This window comes from Cricetulus griseus, chromosome 2 (genome assembly GCF_003668045.3).
Source record: "Cricetulus griseus strain 17A/GY chromosome 2, alternate assembly CriGri-PICRH-1.0, whole genome shotgun sequence".
NCBI classification, from domain to species: domain Eukaryota; kingdom Metazoa; phylum Chordata; class Mammalia; order Rodentia; family Cricetidae; genus Cricetulus; species Cricetulus griseus.
In genome coordinates, this window is record NC_048595.1 from 399,239,986 (window position 1) to 399,255,208 (window position 15,223).

The following is a 15,223-nucleotide window of genomic DNA, read 5'->3' on the forward strand; positions in this document are numbered from 1 at the left end:
ATATACTTTATGTTAAATATACTTTATGTTAAAAGAAATACAAAGTCAGAAAGAACATTGGAGAATAGACACCACTGGTGTGTTTGCGTGCGTGCGTGCGTGCGTGCGTGCGTGTGTGTGCGTGTGTGTGTGTGTGTGTGTGTGTGTGTGTGCGTGTGTGTGTGTGTGTGTGTGTGTGTGTGTGTGTGTGTGCGCGTGTATGAGAGTGACTCTATGCTGGTGTCCAACAGTGAAGTAATGTATATTATTTCATTCTTTTTCTTCACAGGAGGAATTGCATTTGTGAATCCATTCAATGTTAAGCTATACATGAGGCTCATGTTTACTTTGCGCATGACACCTCACATAGAACTTGGTACATGATAGGCATGTAAGAAATGTAAACAAAAAGAAAATCAGGTGTGTCTTTGTTTGGAGAATGAGAAGCACCCCTTTCTCAGGGGCTGAGAGGATGCTCTGCTGTGGCAAGTGGAGGAATCCGAGATGAACCACAAAGTCTGACAGCCCTAGTAAAGACTCCCTGTTGACTGTCTAGCCTCTCCCCATCTCCGGAAGCATCTCATCATAACACTGGGACACAGGCCAGGGAGTGATCCAGGACTGTGCATGGGAGGAGGTGGGTCATGGCTATCAAGACAGATACTCTATTCCAGTTGCATTGTCCCAGATATGGCAGAGTTTGAAGGCCACTAACTTACATGGCACAGTGGAGGCTTGGTAGCATGATCAGAGAGGAATATGGAGCTGGCATTTGGGGATTTTACTCTGGGGACAAGCTAGTTCTTTGTGCCTGTCTTCTCTGGTGGCATCTGTGAGGCCCAGAATAATTGTATGAAGATGGCAGGCCAGGCCCTTCTGAATCCCCAGGATGCTGGTAGGAGAAGAATTTGCAAAGATTTCAATAGGAAGAGTACAGTTCACTGGCCCCGAAAGAATCTCAGAGTGATCCACTTGAAGGAAGTCTGAGAAATCCCCTTAACCATAGTTCTGCCTCCACCCCCAAATAAATAAAATCTGTCCCTAATGAAGACCTCTTGAAAGTGAGAGAATTGTGCTCTTAAATTCATCTCAACCCACTGTGCAACGTGGAGACTGTGACTAGAGCAGTGGAAGCACCTGGAAAATTCCCTACCCCTCTAGCTGGAGTGAGGGCACCCAGTGGCAGTCCCTCAGCTCCACCTTCTTGAGATTGTGCCTCTTCGTGGGGTGGGGGTGGGGGTGGGGCAGCTGGTGGCAGCAGTGGAGAGGCCTTCATTCCTGGAGCCTACCTGAGAAGGTACCTATGACTCTTGTAAATGTGATGACATCGGCAATGACAGACTCTCCAGTCGCCTGGTAGTCTGTAATTGAAGCCAGGAATTCAGCACACGCTCAGACACACCCAGCCTTCACCGTGGTTCCCAGAAGTGAGTTAGTTCCTACACAACCACTAGGCTGGAAGGACCCTCACTTAACCCATCCTCCTTTACAAACTCATGGCCTTTGAGTTGAGTTCTGGATTCCCAAACCTAGAGATTTTTTTTAAAATACCTGTCTCTATTTCCATTACCAGGGGTGTCTACATTGTACGTTGTTCTTGCTAGTTGCCTCCAGGGTTAACCTCCTCAGTAAATGATACCCAGTCTCTTCGGTGTCACAGCTCATCCTTTCTGCTTGAACTGAAATCTCTTCTTGTTATAATCAGGCTCTAAAATTAATCAAGCCAGCAAACTTCTACACTGCTTGGAAGCCCCAGGCAAAGAGGTTGGAGCATTTCTTGCTGTTCTCAACCCCTCTCCATAATGAGATGCTTTGTTTCCATGAGTCGGCCTCGATCCAGACTTCCAGACTCTATGACAGGACACTTCATCCCTCCCTCTGCCTCCAGGCAGGACTGAACTTAACTCATCCCAGACTGAAGGGTGTCTCCTTTAGACCTTGTTTCAAGGTGTCCTGAGTTCTCGGCTTCTTCCAGTTAGGAGTGCCCATATGATTGACACGGATTTCCTGTAGAATTTCTAGTCTATTTCTTCCCACTGTAGGAAGGGAAATCCACATGACTTCACATTCCAGCCAAAAGTCTCTCCATGCCTTTACAGTTCTCAGATGATAGTTTGGCTCTACATATCCGGGCTATTTGACACGTGCTGCTTTATCTGGGCATCGCTGGCCTGAGTTCATTGCTATTAGTGTGCCCCTTCCCCAGCATATTTCCTTGATTTGGACTGGAACTTCAAAATCTCGTCTTCTCCAGCTTAGATGCCCTTCCTTCTCCTATTCATTCTGTCTTCAACTACTTTGAAACCCTGCTCCATTGTTCTTTTTGAAACTGCATTTCTTTCTTTTTTTTTTTTTTGAGACTGTATTTCTTATCCCTGCATTTCCTTTATATATCTCCAGTCTTATGAATTCCTCTAGCCAAAGTATAAAGAAGTTCATTTAGTCTTCTGCAAGGTCTGCCCTTGCCTCACTATCACTAAATAGGAAGTATGGGGGAGAAAGTTCCCAGAGGAATGTACAGTGAATCAGCCATATAGGACAATGGGATTTGTAACATCTGCAATTCCTCAAGCTGAGAGTTCTAAGGTAGGCTAGTGACCTTGGGTCATTTGTGACTTCTCTGGTCTTTCACTCTGATTATATGTGCAAATACTGAATGGGATCATCTATAGATCATCTATAAGAATTCTCCCATCCAAAAAATAATCATAAGCTTGTGTTTTCCTATTTTTCTTGGCCTCTTCCAATAGTACAGATGGAACTTTACAAGCAGGCAAATCAGAGACTTGGAGAAGAATTAGTTGAAAAGCATAATTGACAGGAAAACATTCCATTTTAATGTGTGGGTAGTGCCACTATCACACATAGGAATGTATGGGGAAGAGGGAAAAGGGCTTCCACACCTCCTTACCCACTTGAAATCCCACAAAATTGCTGTCATGATTTGAAGGCTGGGCAGGTGTCTCCAGCAGGAGCCTGAGACCTGAGACCTGGTACCCTATGCACTGCTGTCTTCAGGAGTAGCCTGGTGATATCCTTGTTCTACTGTGGAAAGGTTGGCCCATGCTGATTCAAGTTATTGAAAAAGGTGCTTTAGCAATTTTTTACTCATGTTTTCCCTTAGAAATTTCCAGACCTCGTGTGAGAAAAATAGAAAATTTTCCATGTGGAACCACAAAGTCTCCGCTTTCTAAACGGAACTTACTTTTCTTCTATGATATATAGGCCATTACACTTTGGAATAATCCTTGTAAAATAAAAAGGCATAAGAGCAGTAATTTATAAGGTTATTTGGTGTGTGTGTCTGTGTGTGTGTGTGTGTGTGTGTGTGTGTGTGTGTGACAGCACATGTGTAGAGATCAAAGAACAACTAACAGGATTCAGTTATTTTCTTCTACAGTGTGGGGTCTGGGGATCAAACTCCAGCCATCAGGTTTGCTAACAAAAGTCCTTACTGCCAGGCAGTGGTCAACACCTTTAATCCCAGAACTCAGGAGGCAGAAGTAGGTGAATCTCTGTGAGTTCAAGGCCAGTCTGGTCAACAGAATGAGTTCCAGGATAGCCAATGCTACACAGAAAAATCTCATCTCAAAAAACAAAACAAGAAGAGGAGGAGGATGAGGAGCAGGACCAGGAGGAGGAGGACCAGGAGGAGGAGGAAGAGAGACTCTTTTTACCCTCTGAACCACCTCATGGACCCTGAAATACTTTTTGCTTACCATGTGTACTTAAATATAAGGTGAAAATTTATCTCCCCCAAATAATTTCTCAGAAAAAAAGGAGTTTGCTTTATATTTGACTCTGCCATATCATGGAATTCTTCGATAAGACATCAACCTGCAAATCCAAACACTCCTCTCATTCCATACAACAAAAACCCATAAGCATCACTGGATTCTATTACTTAAAAGACCACTTAATGGGATCTGTTTTGTTTTCATTTTTCTGAGCAACATCACAGACTAGGTTATTCAAATCAACTTTCCTGCTGAAACAACTTAAAATGCTAGATAAAATATTTAAAAGATCTTAAAAGCATGTAAGAGCTGACAAAGATGTTATGGAAATTCTGGTCAAAAGCTAATGGGAAGTAAAAATGGTAAGTACTAAGTGGAACAAAAAGACTACCTTTAACCAGAAGACATTTGCTGATAGAAGCAAACTTGAACTTTCAAGTTGATGCCTGGATTCAGAAGACAAAGCTCAGGGATAGCCAGAAATGAGAGCATGATGGGAGACCCATTCGTAATGAAAGGAAAAACCAAGGGCCCACTCTTGGGCAGCTCCTCCCCATACAATGACTGAGGACAGTCCAACCTAGTCTGATCTGCAGCCCAAATTTACATTAAATAAGAACCTAGGGCTGGAGAGATGGCTCAGCAGTTAAAAGTACTGACTGCCCACATGGAAGCTCACAACTGTCTGTAACTCTAGTTTTAGGGGACCTGACACTCATGGAAAAACACCAATGCACATAAAATATTTTTTTAAAAGAATACAAAGAAAACCTCCAAACTTGAATTAAGTTTTAAATGATTCAAAATTTACACTTTGCATAGGTATTCAGAAAAGGCTGACAAATCTGCCTTCATTGAAGACACCTTCATCCTTTTGTTTGTTTGTTTGTTTTGCTGGTCCAGGGTTTCTCTGTGTAGCTTTGGAGCCTGTCCTGGAACTAGCACTGTAGATCTGGCTGACCTCAAACTCACAGAGATCCACCTGCCTCTGCCTCCCGAGTGCTGGGATTAAGGGCACATCTCATCACTGCCCAGCTCACACCTTCATTTTGAGTCTCAAAGTCTCCAAAAATAATTCTTCAAAGGCACCCAACAAGCACACATGTAGAGACGGGATCATGATTGAGACTCTTTAAAACCAAAGAAAGCAAAAACAGATTCATGAAGGCTTCAGAGATTGGAATTACCAGGAACATATTGAAAACTAAGCTTGACAAGAGTCTCAGGAAATGTGAAAGATAACCTAATGGACTTGAAACAGAATGAAGTAGAGTACATCAAACAATAGATTTGGCCCAGTTGAAGAGAGAATTAGTAAAATAGAAGACAGGCCTGAAGAAATCCAGAATATAGCACAGAGAGTCAAAGATAGAAAAATGTAGGAGAGTGTTTAGAAATGTTAAGTCTAGAACGAGAAGAGCTACTGAACAAAAGGACAAAAATTCCAAAACAGAAGAGAGAGAGAGAGAGAGAGAGAATAGTAGAAAAAAATGATTGAGAATGTTCTAGAACTAGTTAAAGTCACTGAGAATCTCAATCAATCCCAAGCAAGACTTACAAAGGGAAGCCAGTTCAGTGGGACTTGCCTGTAATTTGAGTTACACAAGGGGCTGAGGCATAAGGAGCACTTGGAACAAGGCACTCGTAGGCATCACAGCTACATAGTCAGACTCATATATCACAAGAAAGAGAGTCATACCTGGTGTGTGTTAGTGATACTGCAGAATATAAAGTTTGAGGAGAAGAAGAAAATAAGGAGCTGGGAAAGAGACATGCTTTGGACCATGAAGAAGTATCTGATAGGGACTTTTTCTCTCCATCACAAAAAATTATAATGTATATATTCTAGAGGAAGTGCAGAACTGTGATTGCTCTAAAAGAGGAAACAATGCAAACTTCACAAAATCATCGTGACTTTCAGTCTGGAGGCAATTTCCAAACAGCAACAGAGAAGGGCATAGCAGCAGAGCATGGCGGCCTTTCTAAGTTGAGGAGACAGAAACTAAAGTTCAGGGACACTGAGGCAGCCAGGACTTATGGGCCAGAGTATTTGAGAGGAAAGAATTGTTCAGAGAAAGAACTCCAGGAGCCTATGTAGAGCCTCCCACAGTCAGGCTGAAGACTAATCCATTCATGAGCAGCAGAAAACTCGACAATGTGGAGCAAAGAATAACACCAGGTATGTTTAAGCTGAACAACTCCCACAGTTTACACAGGGTTGAAAAACGTCCCAATCCCATTCACTCAGAGAGCAGATATCAGTGAACACTTAAGTAGGAGCCAAGAAGTGCCATATCTCAATACTAAGCTAAGGTAGCCCAGATTTACCCTGAACAAAATTTAAAAACAAGAAGATCAAAGTGTGGCATACAGAGTACTGAAGCACATACAGCTCAATGTTGGAGCTTGTGCTTAAAATGTATGAGGCTCAGGGTTCAATTTCCAGTCAAACACACACACACACACACACACACACACACACACACACACACACACACACCACAGAAAGATCCAGATGGTATTTCCAAAACAAACTTTATAACTCTATATTTTAAATACTTGAAGAAAAAAAAAAAGGCCTGGCTACTTTAGAACTGGCTATCTAGGTTAACCTCAAACTCAGACAAGTGCTGGGATTAAAAGAGTGTGCAAACATAGCCAGCTTTTAAACACTTAGTATAATAGTCACAAGGCCAGAACCCAATTAAAGATTATCAGACATGAGAAAAGACAGCAAGTCATGGTTCATGCAAGAAGGGGAAGCAGTCAAGAGACAGACCTGGAAAAGGCAAACAAGGTGAGAAGCAAAGACCTTAAAACAATGATTGTAAGTGTGTGTAACCATTTAAAGAAGATAAGCATAATGTCAAAAATAAGTATTCTAGAAAAGATTTTCTCAGACTGAAAATATGTATCTAAAGTGGAAAATCAGCTGAATTGGCTTACATGGCATATTTAACAATGCAGAAGAAAAGATCATTGAGTTTGAAGACATAGGAAGAAATGGTATAGAGAGAAAAACACTAAAATACGTGAAGACCCTCCATATCCATGGGCAACATCAAGAAGTTTATTATCATGCCGGGCATTAGTGGCACACGCTTCTAATTCCAGCACTCGGGAGGCAGAGGCAAACAGATCTCTGTGAGTTCGAGACCAGCCTGGTCTACAAGAGCTAGTTCCAGGACAGCCTCCAAAGCCACAGAGAAAGCCTGTCTCAAATAAACCAAAAAAAAGTTTATTATCCGTGTAATGGGATAAAAAAAGATATCTGACAAAACAATAGCTGATTTCCCTTCTATTTAACAAAAACTATATATCCACAAATTCAAGAATCTTGCTAACCCAAATCTGACTAAATATTAAAATAATTTCACTAAGAGCACCACAATCATTAGGATATTCAGAAGAGCCAGAGGAAATACTAAAGTAAAAATAATCGCCAGAGATGTTTTATCAGAATTGAGGTAAAGGAGACATAATTACAAAAACGTGAAAGGATTGAAAGAAAACTATAGCCCAACCTGGAATGTGATAGCCAAAGTGTTTTTTCAGATTGAATATGCAACAAAGAATTTTTGTCTGGACAAACAGAATCTGAATAAATTTGGAGTGTTAAGGGAAGGTTTTTAGACTAAAGTAAAAGGATACTGCTTGGAGATCTGGACCTATGAGAAACGGGGCTGGTTGGGATAGCTTGGTCAGTAAAGTGACTAGAAGCAAGGCAAAAAGTTTATTCAGTGTATATGCCTGTAACCCCAATGCTGGGAGGCAGAAACAGGATGATCTCAGCTTGCTGGTCAACCAGTCCATCCAACTGACGAGCTACCAGGTTCAGTAAGAAATGCTGTCTTGAAAAAAAAAATAAACAATCATCAAGGAAGACACTGACCCCTGATCTACACACACACACACACACACACACACACACACACACACACACACACACACACGAGCTTCAGAAACAAAATATATGTAATAAACATTACAAGTCCTTTTCTAGCTTCAAAAGTTTCTTTAGGATATAACTGTTTAAAACAAAAATAATAATGTACTATAAAGTTCATAACAGACAATAAGAGTAAAATTGTGACAGTAGCACAAAGAAAATGGTTGTAAAATGTTGCAAAATATTTCCATTATGTGTGTCCGGGTGTGTTGTTTGAATATAGACTCTGACAATTAAAGATATTGTTGATTATTAACGGTACATGTTGGAAGTCACAGAGCAGGTAGCAAATTAATGATGTGATGGAAGTATAGCTACAGAGACGGTAATGAAAATCGAAATGAAATCTTAAAACTTAATTCAAAGAAGAAAGGAAAAACAAAGAGTATAAATAAATTTAATCTCAACCCTATTGATAATTACACCAATTGGGAAGTCTAAACTTTCCAGTTAAAAGCTGGAAATGGACAGCATTGAAAACTGCTTAAAGAATATTAGGAAATGCATTCTAAGAATAGAGACACACACAGGTCAAGGTAAGAGGTTGGAGAAATGAACCTGTAAACAGAGTCGGAAGCAAGCTGGCGGTTGTGTGGTTCCTCATGCGGATGTCAGCACACGGACTAAGAGACATAAAGACAACATTGCTTTCTAATTTTTATTCACTTTATTTTGTGTGCATGGTGTGTGTGTGTGTGTGTGTGTGTGTGTGTGTGTGTGTGTGCATATGTGTGCATGCCACAGCACATATGTGGAAATTAGAGGACAAATGACAAATTACAGGACTTGGTTCTCTCCTTCCATCATGTAAGATCGAGGGGTTGAACTCAGGTTGTTAGCACCTTCCCCTGCTGAGCCATCTTGCCAGCAGGATGGGCCTTTTGTGATGATAAAAGGTCCACGTCATCAAGAAGGCATGATAATAATGGATAACACATCAAAATACATTTGGCGTAAATGATAAATTACATCAAAAACATATGAAGTAAAACTACCATAACATAAGAAAAAAAGGCAAATTCACAATTACGTAACAATAGAAAACCAGCGGTCAGAATGTCAGTAAAGACAAACAAATTTGGAACAATATAACTAACCAACTTGACCAAATTGTCCTTTACAGAACATCACTTGCAGTAACTATAGAAAACATGTTATTCCCAAGTATATATAGAGTATTCACAAACATGGGCCATTTTTTTTTTTTTTTGGATCATGAAACAAATCTTACTAAATTTAAAAGGACTGAAATCGACAGGCTTTGAAGACGCCCCTATGGAAGGCCTCACCCTCCCTGGGGAGCAGAAAGGGTATGGAATAGGTAGGGCGTTAGTTGGAGGGGGGCAGGGGAGGAAGCAAGGGAGAGGGACCTGGGATTGACATGTAAAATAATTTTCTTTCTAATAAAAAAGGAGAAATAAATAAAGGACTGAAATCATAGAGAAGACTATGACCATAGCAAAATCAGATTACAAGTCTGAAAAAAGCATATCTGAAAATTCTCTGTGCTTTAGAAGATTAAATGTAACATCTCTAAATGTTTATGAATGACATATCACAAGATAAAACAGAAAATACTGTGACTTCTAGAAAATAAAACATACTTATTAAAATTTGTGATGTGTGGTTAAAAGGATCCCTACAGGGAACCTATGCCTGTGAATGCTTATATTAGAAGAGAAAGTCCCAAATAAATGGTCCAAGATTCTATTTTAAGAACCTATAAAGAGATAAGGAAAATAAATCTAAGGTAAGAATAAGATTGTAAGAGTGAATCTTAGAATGGAAACTAATGAGAAAAGAAACAGGAAAGAGAGAAGACCAATGTTACCAAAAGTGGTGCTCAAAGTAAATCAGTAAAATTGATAAGTCTGTAGCTTGGTTGGTTTTGAAAAACAAGGTTGGTTTTGAAAAACAAGGACAAGGCTGGGGACATATCTCAGTGGTAGAGCTTGCAACTAGCGTGCATGGAGCCCTGGTTTTGATCCCCATCACTGCTTAAACTGGGCCTGGTGATACATTCCTGCAGTCCCAGGACTAGGAAGTAGAGGCGTAAGACCAGGAGTTCAAGGTCATCCTCGGTTACTTATTGCATTCAAGGCCAGTCTGGGATATACGAGACCCTGTTCTCAAGAAAACAAGTGATCAAAAAAGACACAGAAAAGAAAAATCGTGGAAGACACAGATTCCAACTCTCCAGAGTAAGTAGGAGACTCTACAGATTTAGTATGTTTAAAAGGCTAACAAGGCAAATATTATGAACATTTTATCAACAAATTTAATAACTTACATGAGATGGACAAATCTAGAAGACTGAAGTTGCCCAAACTGGTGTATTAATTAATTAGTTGAAAATGTGGAAAGATGAAATATTCTCTTTAATATTATAAACTTAGTAAAAAAAAAAAAAACAAGTAATGGATAGAAGAGGTGAACAGGTGTCACACACAGAGATATGTACGTGAATTTAAGATGTTCAATATCTTTAGTAATTGCAGGAAGAGGGAGAAGGGAGGAGGAGGGGAGGGTGAAGGGAAGGTTAGTGAGCAAACACCACTATGCACCACTAGACTGACTCAAAATAAAAACTGACAGTAACACGTGTTTATGAAGATATGGAGAGCTGCAACTCTCAAACACTGTGGCTGCAATGGAAAACAGTGTAGCCACTTTGGAAAACAATTTGAGTTAAACATACAACTTTCATAAAATCCATCATTCATAGTCCTAGATATTCATGGAAACATATGTTCCCAGAAAGAATAGTCCACACACACTCATGTTAAATCAATTTATAATAGTTAAAAACTGGAGAACGCTCTTTCCCATCTTGCAAGATTGCGGGTGAAAAAGCCGAGAAACCTGACACAAAAGAAATAACCAGCAGCCAAGAAGGCTGGTGGTGATGCCGCTGCAGCCAAAAAGGGTGGCCCTAAGGTTAAAAAGCCCCAGAAGGGGAAGCCCCATTGCAGCCGGAACCCTGTCCTGGTTAGAGGAATTTTGGCAGGTACTCCGGATCCGCTACGTATTCCAGAAAGGCCCTGTACGAAAGAAAATACTCAGCTGCAAAAACCAAAGTTGAAAGGAGAAGAAAAATGAGAAGGTCCTTGTTACTGTCACTAAACCGTTTGATGGGGACAAGAATGGTGGTACCAGGTGGTTAAGCTTCAAAAGATGCCCCGGTTTTACCCCACTGAAGATGTTCCTCAGAAGCTGCTGAGCCATGGCACAAAGCCCGTCAGTCAGCATGTGAGGAAGCTGCGAGCCAGCATCGCTCCAGGGACGGCCCTGATCATCCTCACCAGGCGCCACAGGGGCACGAGGGTGGTTCTCCTGAAGCAGCTGGGCAGCGGCTTGCTACTTGTGACAGGACCTCTTGCCCTCAACAGAGTTCCTCTGCGAAGAACACACCAGAAATTTGTTATCGCCAACCCTACAAAAGTTGATATCAGCGAGGTTAAAATCCCCAAACACCTGACTGATGCTTACTTCAAGAAGAAGCAACTGCACAAGCCCAAGCACCAAGAGTGCGAGATCTTCACACAGAGAAGGAGAAATATGAGATTACAGAGCAGCGAAAAGCCGATCAGAAAAACTATGGACTCGCAGCTTTTGCCAAAGATCAAAGCTGTTCCTCAGCTCCAGGTCTCAGTTCTCTCTGACAAATGGGATGTATCCTCACAAACTGGTTTTTTAAATTGCTATCGACCTAATTAAATAGCTTCGTATGTAAAAACAAACAAAAAACTGGAGACCATCTATAAGCTGGTGAATGGCTATACAGATTGTAGTATTAAATACAATGGTCCACTTTCCATCGACATAAAAGGAAAAATTATCAATACACACAATATAGATCACTGGAGGGCACATGCTTCATTGTATTCTTCATATGCGATTCTGCTGATATCTCTCTCTCTCTCTCTCTCTCTCTCTCTCTCTCTCTCTCTCTCTCAGTTGCTTCACATGGCTCTTTCGAAGACATTCTTCCATGTGAAGCTCTCTTGCCTAATTATTGGCCAGTCAGCTTTTTATTAAACCAGTCTCAACAATACATCTTCACACAGTGTATAAATACCCTGCAACAAAAGAAAGAATAGAGAGAAAGAGAGAAGGGAGGACCCTAGTAGTGCTCGCTTGCTTGTATCTTAAGTCAGTGAGTGGTTCAGGGATTTCTGGACACCTGGGTCAGCATCCTTATTTGTCACGCTTTTATTACTGTTTACGTCTATGTTCACAATGGTGTTGGAACAGACTTAGTTTAGCTCTTAATTAATTTATGTCATAAAGTTTAATAAAAAAAAGAATGCTGTCAGGATGAAATGCAGTCTTATGAAATCATCCCTAAGGTTTTTATTTTAATATATTGTCTAACAATAGAAAAAGTAGAGAGAGAAAGAGGGGAAAGAGAAACAAAAAATAGCCTAAACTGTCTCTGTTGGGACAGAAGTACTGACCCCTCCTAAAACAATAAAAACAGAATACTTTACAGGTCTGCCTATGACCCAATGTTATGGAGACATTTTCTTTTTTCTTTCTTTCTTTCTTTCTTTCTTTCTTTCTTTCTTTTTTTTTTTTTTTTGGTTTTTTGAGACAGGGTTTCTTTGTGTAGCTTTGGAGCCTATCCTGGCACTCGCTCTGGAGACCAGGCTGGCCTCGAACTCACAGAGATCCGCCTGCTTCTGCCTCCCAAGTGCTGGGATTATAGGTGTGCACCACCAATGCCTGGCCAGACATTTTCTTAATTGAGGTTCCCTCCTCTCAGATTACTCTAGCTTGTGTCAAGTTAACAAAACTATCCATGACAATCCTCAAGTTACTCAAATATAATATGCTCAAAAACTGTGACCATCTGCTTCTTCTAACTCTGTTCTTCCTTTGTAGTCCCAGTTTCAGCTGAGGGCATCCAGGTACCTGGCCACTCTCCATCACTTCTCCCCTTCCTCTGTCTCCACTGTGACCAATCCGGACAATCCAATACTCTCAGTTTTAACAATTTCTCCAGCCCTTGTTTTAGAAAGGGCAGCCTGTATGGACTGACAGCAGTCTAAGATAACCATCCTCCCGCCTAAAGCACTATTATGAGGCAACCCTCCAGACCCTTGTTCATTTTATAGGTCAGTGAAATACAGTGCAATAACTTTCTAGCCTAACACATAAAGCTAAAAATGCATCTATACCTTCTATTTACAAGAAATTAATTATTGCCAAAGATTGCTCTGTACTTCACACTAGTGGCACATAGAAAAGGTGACTGAAAAGACCCCAAGCATCCTACCTGATCCCATGTGTCTTAGTCAATGTTCTATTGCTGTGAAGAGACACCATAACAATACAAATCTTATAAAGGAGAGCATTTAATTGGGGCTCACTTACAGTTTCAGAGATTTAGTCCATTGTTAGCATGGTAGGAAATATGGTGGCATGCAGGCAGACATGGTGCTGGAGAAGGAGCTGAGAGTTCTACATCTGGATTTGTAGGCAACAGGAAAAGAGAGACATTGGGCCTGGCTTGAGCATTTGTGAAACCCCAAAGCCCACCTCCAGGGACACCCCTTTCTCCAACAAGGCCCCACCTACTCCTCAAGGCCACACCTTCTAAGCCCTACCAAGTAGTGCCACTCCCTAATGACAAAGCATTCAAATATATGAGCCTATGACAGCCATTTCTATTTAAACCACTGCACCACAGCATGTGGTGGTCTTGGGCCAGTCAGCTGCCTGTGCCTTGGGATGCAGAAAACTGGGTAGATACACTTGATTAGTCAAATAAAATAGGACAGACACACACATTATCTAGATAATTGCCTCCTTATGACCTAGGGTAACCTGACCTCACACTTCTGGAGTCACAGGAAATCTGAGAGTCATAGTAATCTAAAGAAGAGTAGAGTGTTGGAGATGGTGTCTTGCCAAGGAAGAAATAAAAACAGACTGGTTGGGCAGGAGAGATGGTTAGAAGCACTTACTGATTTTGCAAAGGACCCAGGTTTGATTCCCAGCACCTACATATCTCACAGCCACTTACAACTTCAGTTCTAGGAGATTCAGTGCCTTCTTCTGACATTCACAGGTACTAGGCATGTATGCGATGCACATACATACAAGCAGACAAAATACTCATATACATAAAGTCATTAAATCTTCAAAAAGAAAGAAGCAGACTGGTTGACGCAGCACCTGAGTAGCATGCTCACATTGGCAGGCAAAAGCCAGTCCAGTCTGGGAGCCAGTCAGGGAAGCAAATTTTGGCTGGCCTTTGAAATTTTTTCTCATTGTCTCCTTTTTTTGGAATAGGGTTGATTAATCCTTACGTACCTGCATTTAATATCTGCTTACCCAGCACCGCCAGTCACCCAATCTCCACCCTGCAGGAGCCAGCCCTCAGTTCCTCTCATCCAATGTTTCCCATTTCTTCTGTGTGGGCAGCACCAGGCTCAGGCTGGACTGCACTTATTTGCACTTCCTTATAAGCTGTTAATGCATGGTTTTTAGTCACTTTTCTACAACTATGCCATGTTCCATTATGTGAATTTGTGGGGTTTTTTTTTCAGACAGTCTCTTCAAAAGTCATTTTCCCCTCTCCCATCATTTGCATTTTACAACTATGTTTTTCCGACTTTGTCTCATAAAATCCTCCACATGACTTATTGGCACTTTCACACACACACATTGCCCTCTTTCTGCTTTTGACTAAAAGTATGGAAATGTGTGCTGCCAGGACAGAACAGTACCGATTGGTTGTTGCTTTATGCCTTGGGGAACTCTGCACCAACTAGCCACAATGAACAACTAACTTACTTCTTGTTTCCACGGAGCATCTCGGGCTTTGTCTGCTTAGAAACCACTCTCCCCTTCAGTACTTAGTAAGTGAGTAAGAATTCATGCTTCAAACTCTAGTTCAAATGGTCAAGGGTCTAGCTCCTCTCCCCAGCACATATTCACGTATCCCATCTGTCTCCGTAGCATTCTTCACAAACCAGTACTCAGGGCTGTGCCCATTTCATAAACTGCGTCTCAACAAAATGCATACCTCAAGACCACCAGCTTGCCCTTCTTCTTTATGGTCACACACTAGTCCTGCCACATACTGTATGCCCATAAAATGTTGGAGATTAACTACTCATTCTTTAGTTCTTGTGTGCAATGTTCTGTGTGCCCATCCCTCCAAGGAGCCTGCCTGTCTCAATCCTTTCATCTTTGACTCTCATGTATCCTTTCTGCCTTAAGGATCTGTGTCCAATTAGTCCTACTCTGTCTTTACCATCATCATCTTACGTCCCCCTTAATTGACAGACCCACAATGGTCCCAGGAATTGTTAAAAATAAGCATTTATTTATTTATTCTGACTTTTAAAGACAGGGTCTCTTTATTCCTGGCTGTCCTGGAACTCACTCTGTAGAACAGGCTGATCTGGAACTCAGAGAAATCCTCCTGCCTTTGCCTCCCAAGTGCTGTGATTAAAGGAATGTGCCAGCATGATCAGCTTATCCTAATACTTATCTCACTATTTATGTCACATCTACCATGTGACACATCCTATTTGACCCCAACACT

At 41.2% G+C, this 15,223-nt stretch overlaps 1 pseudogene; it reads left to right on the forward strand.

The window, feature by feature from the left end:
- LOC113833628 overlaps positions 1 to 11,362 on the forward strand; it is a 76,955-nt pseudogene extending 65,593 nt beyond the window's left edge.
- Positions 11,363 to 15,223: the final 3,861 nt, after the last annotated feature.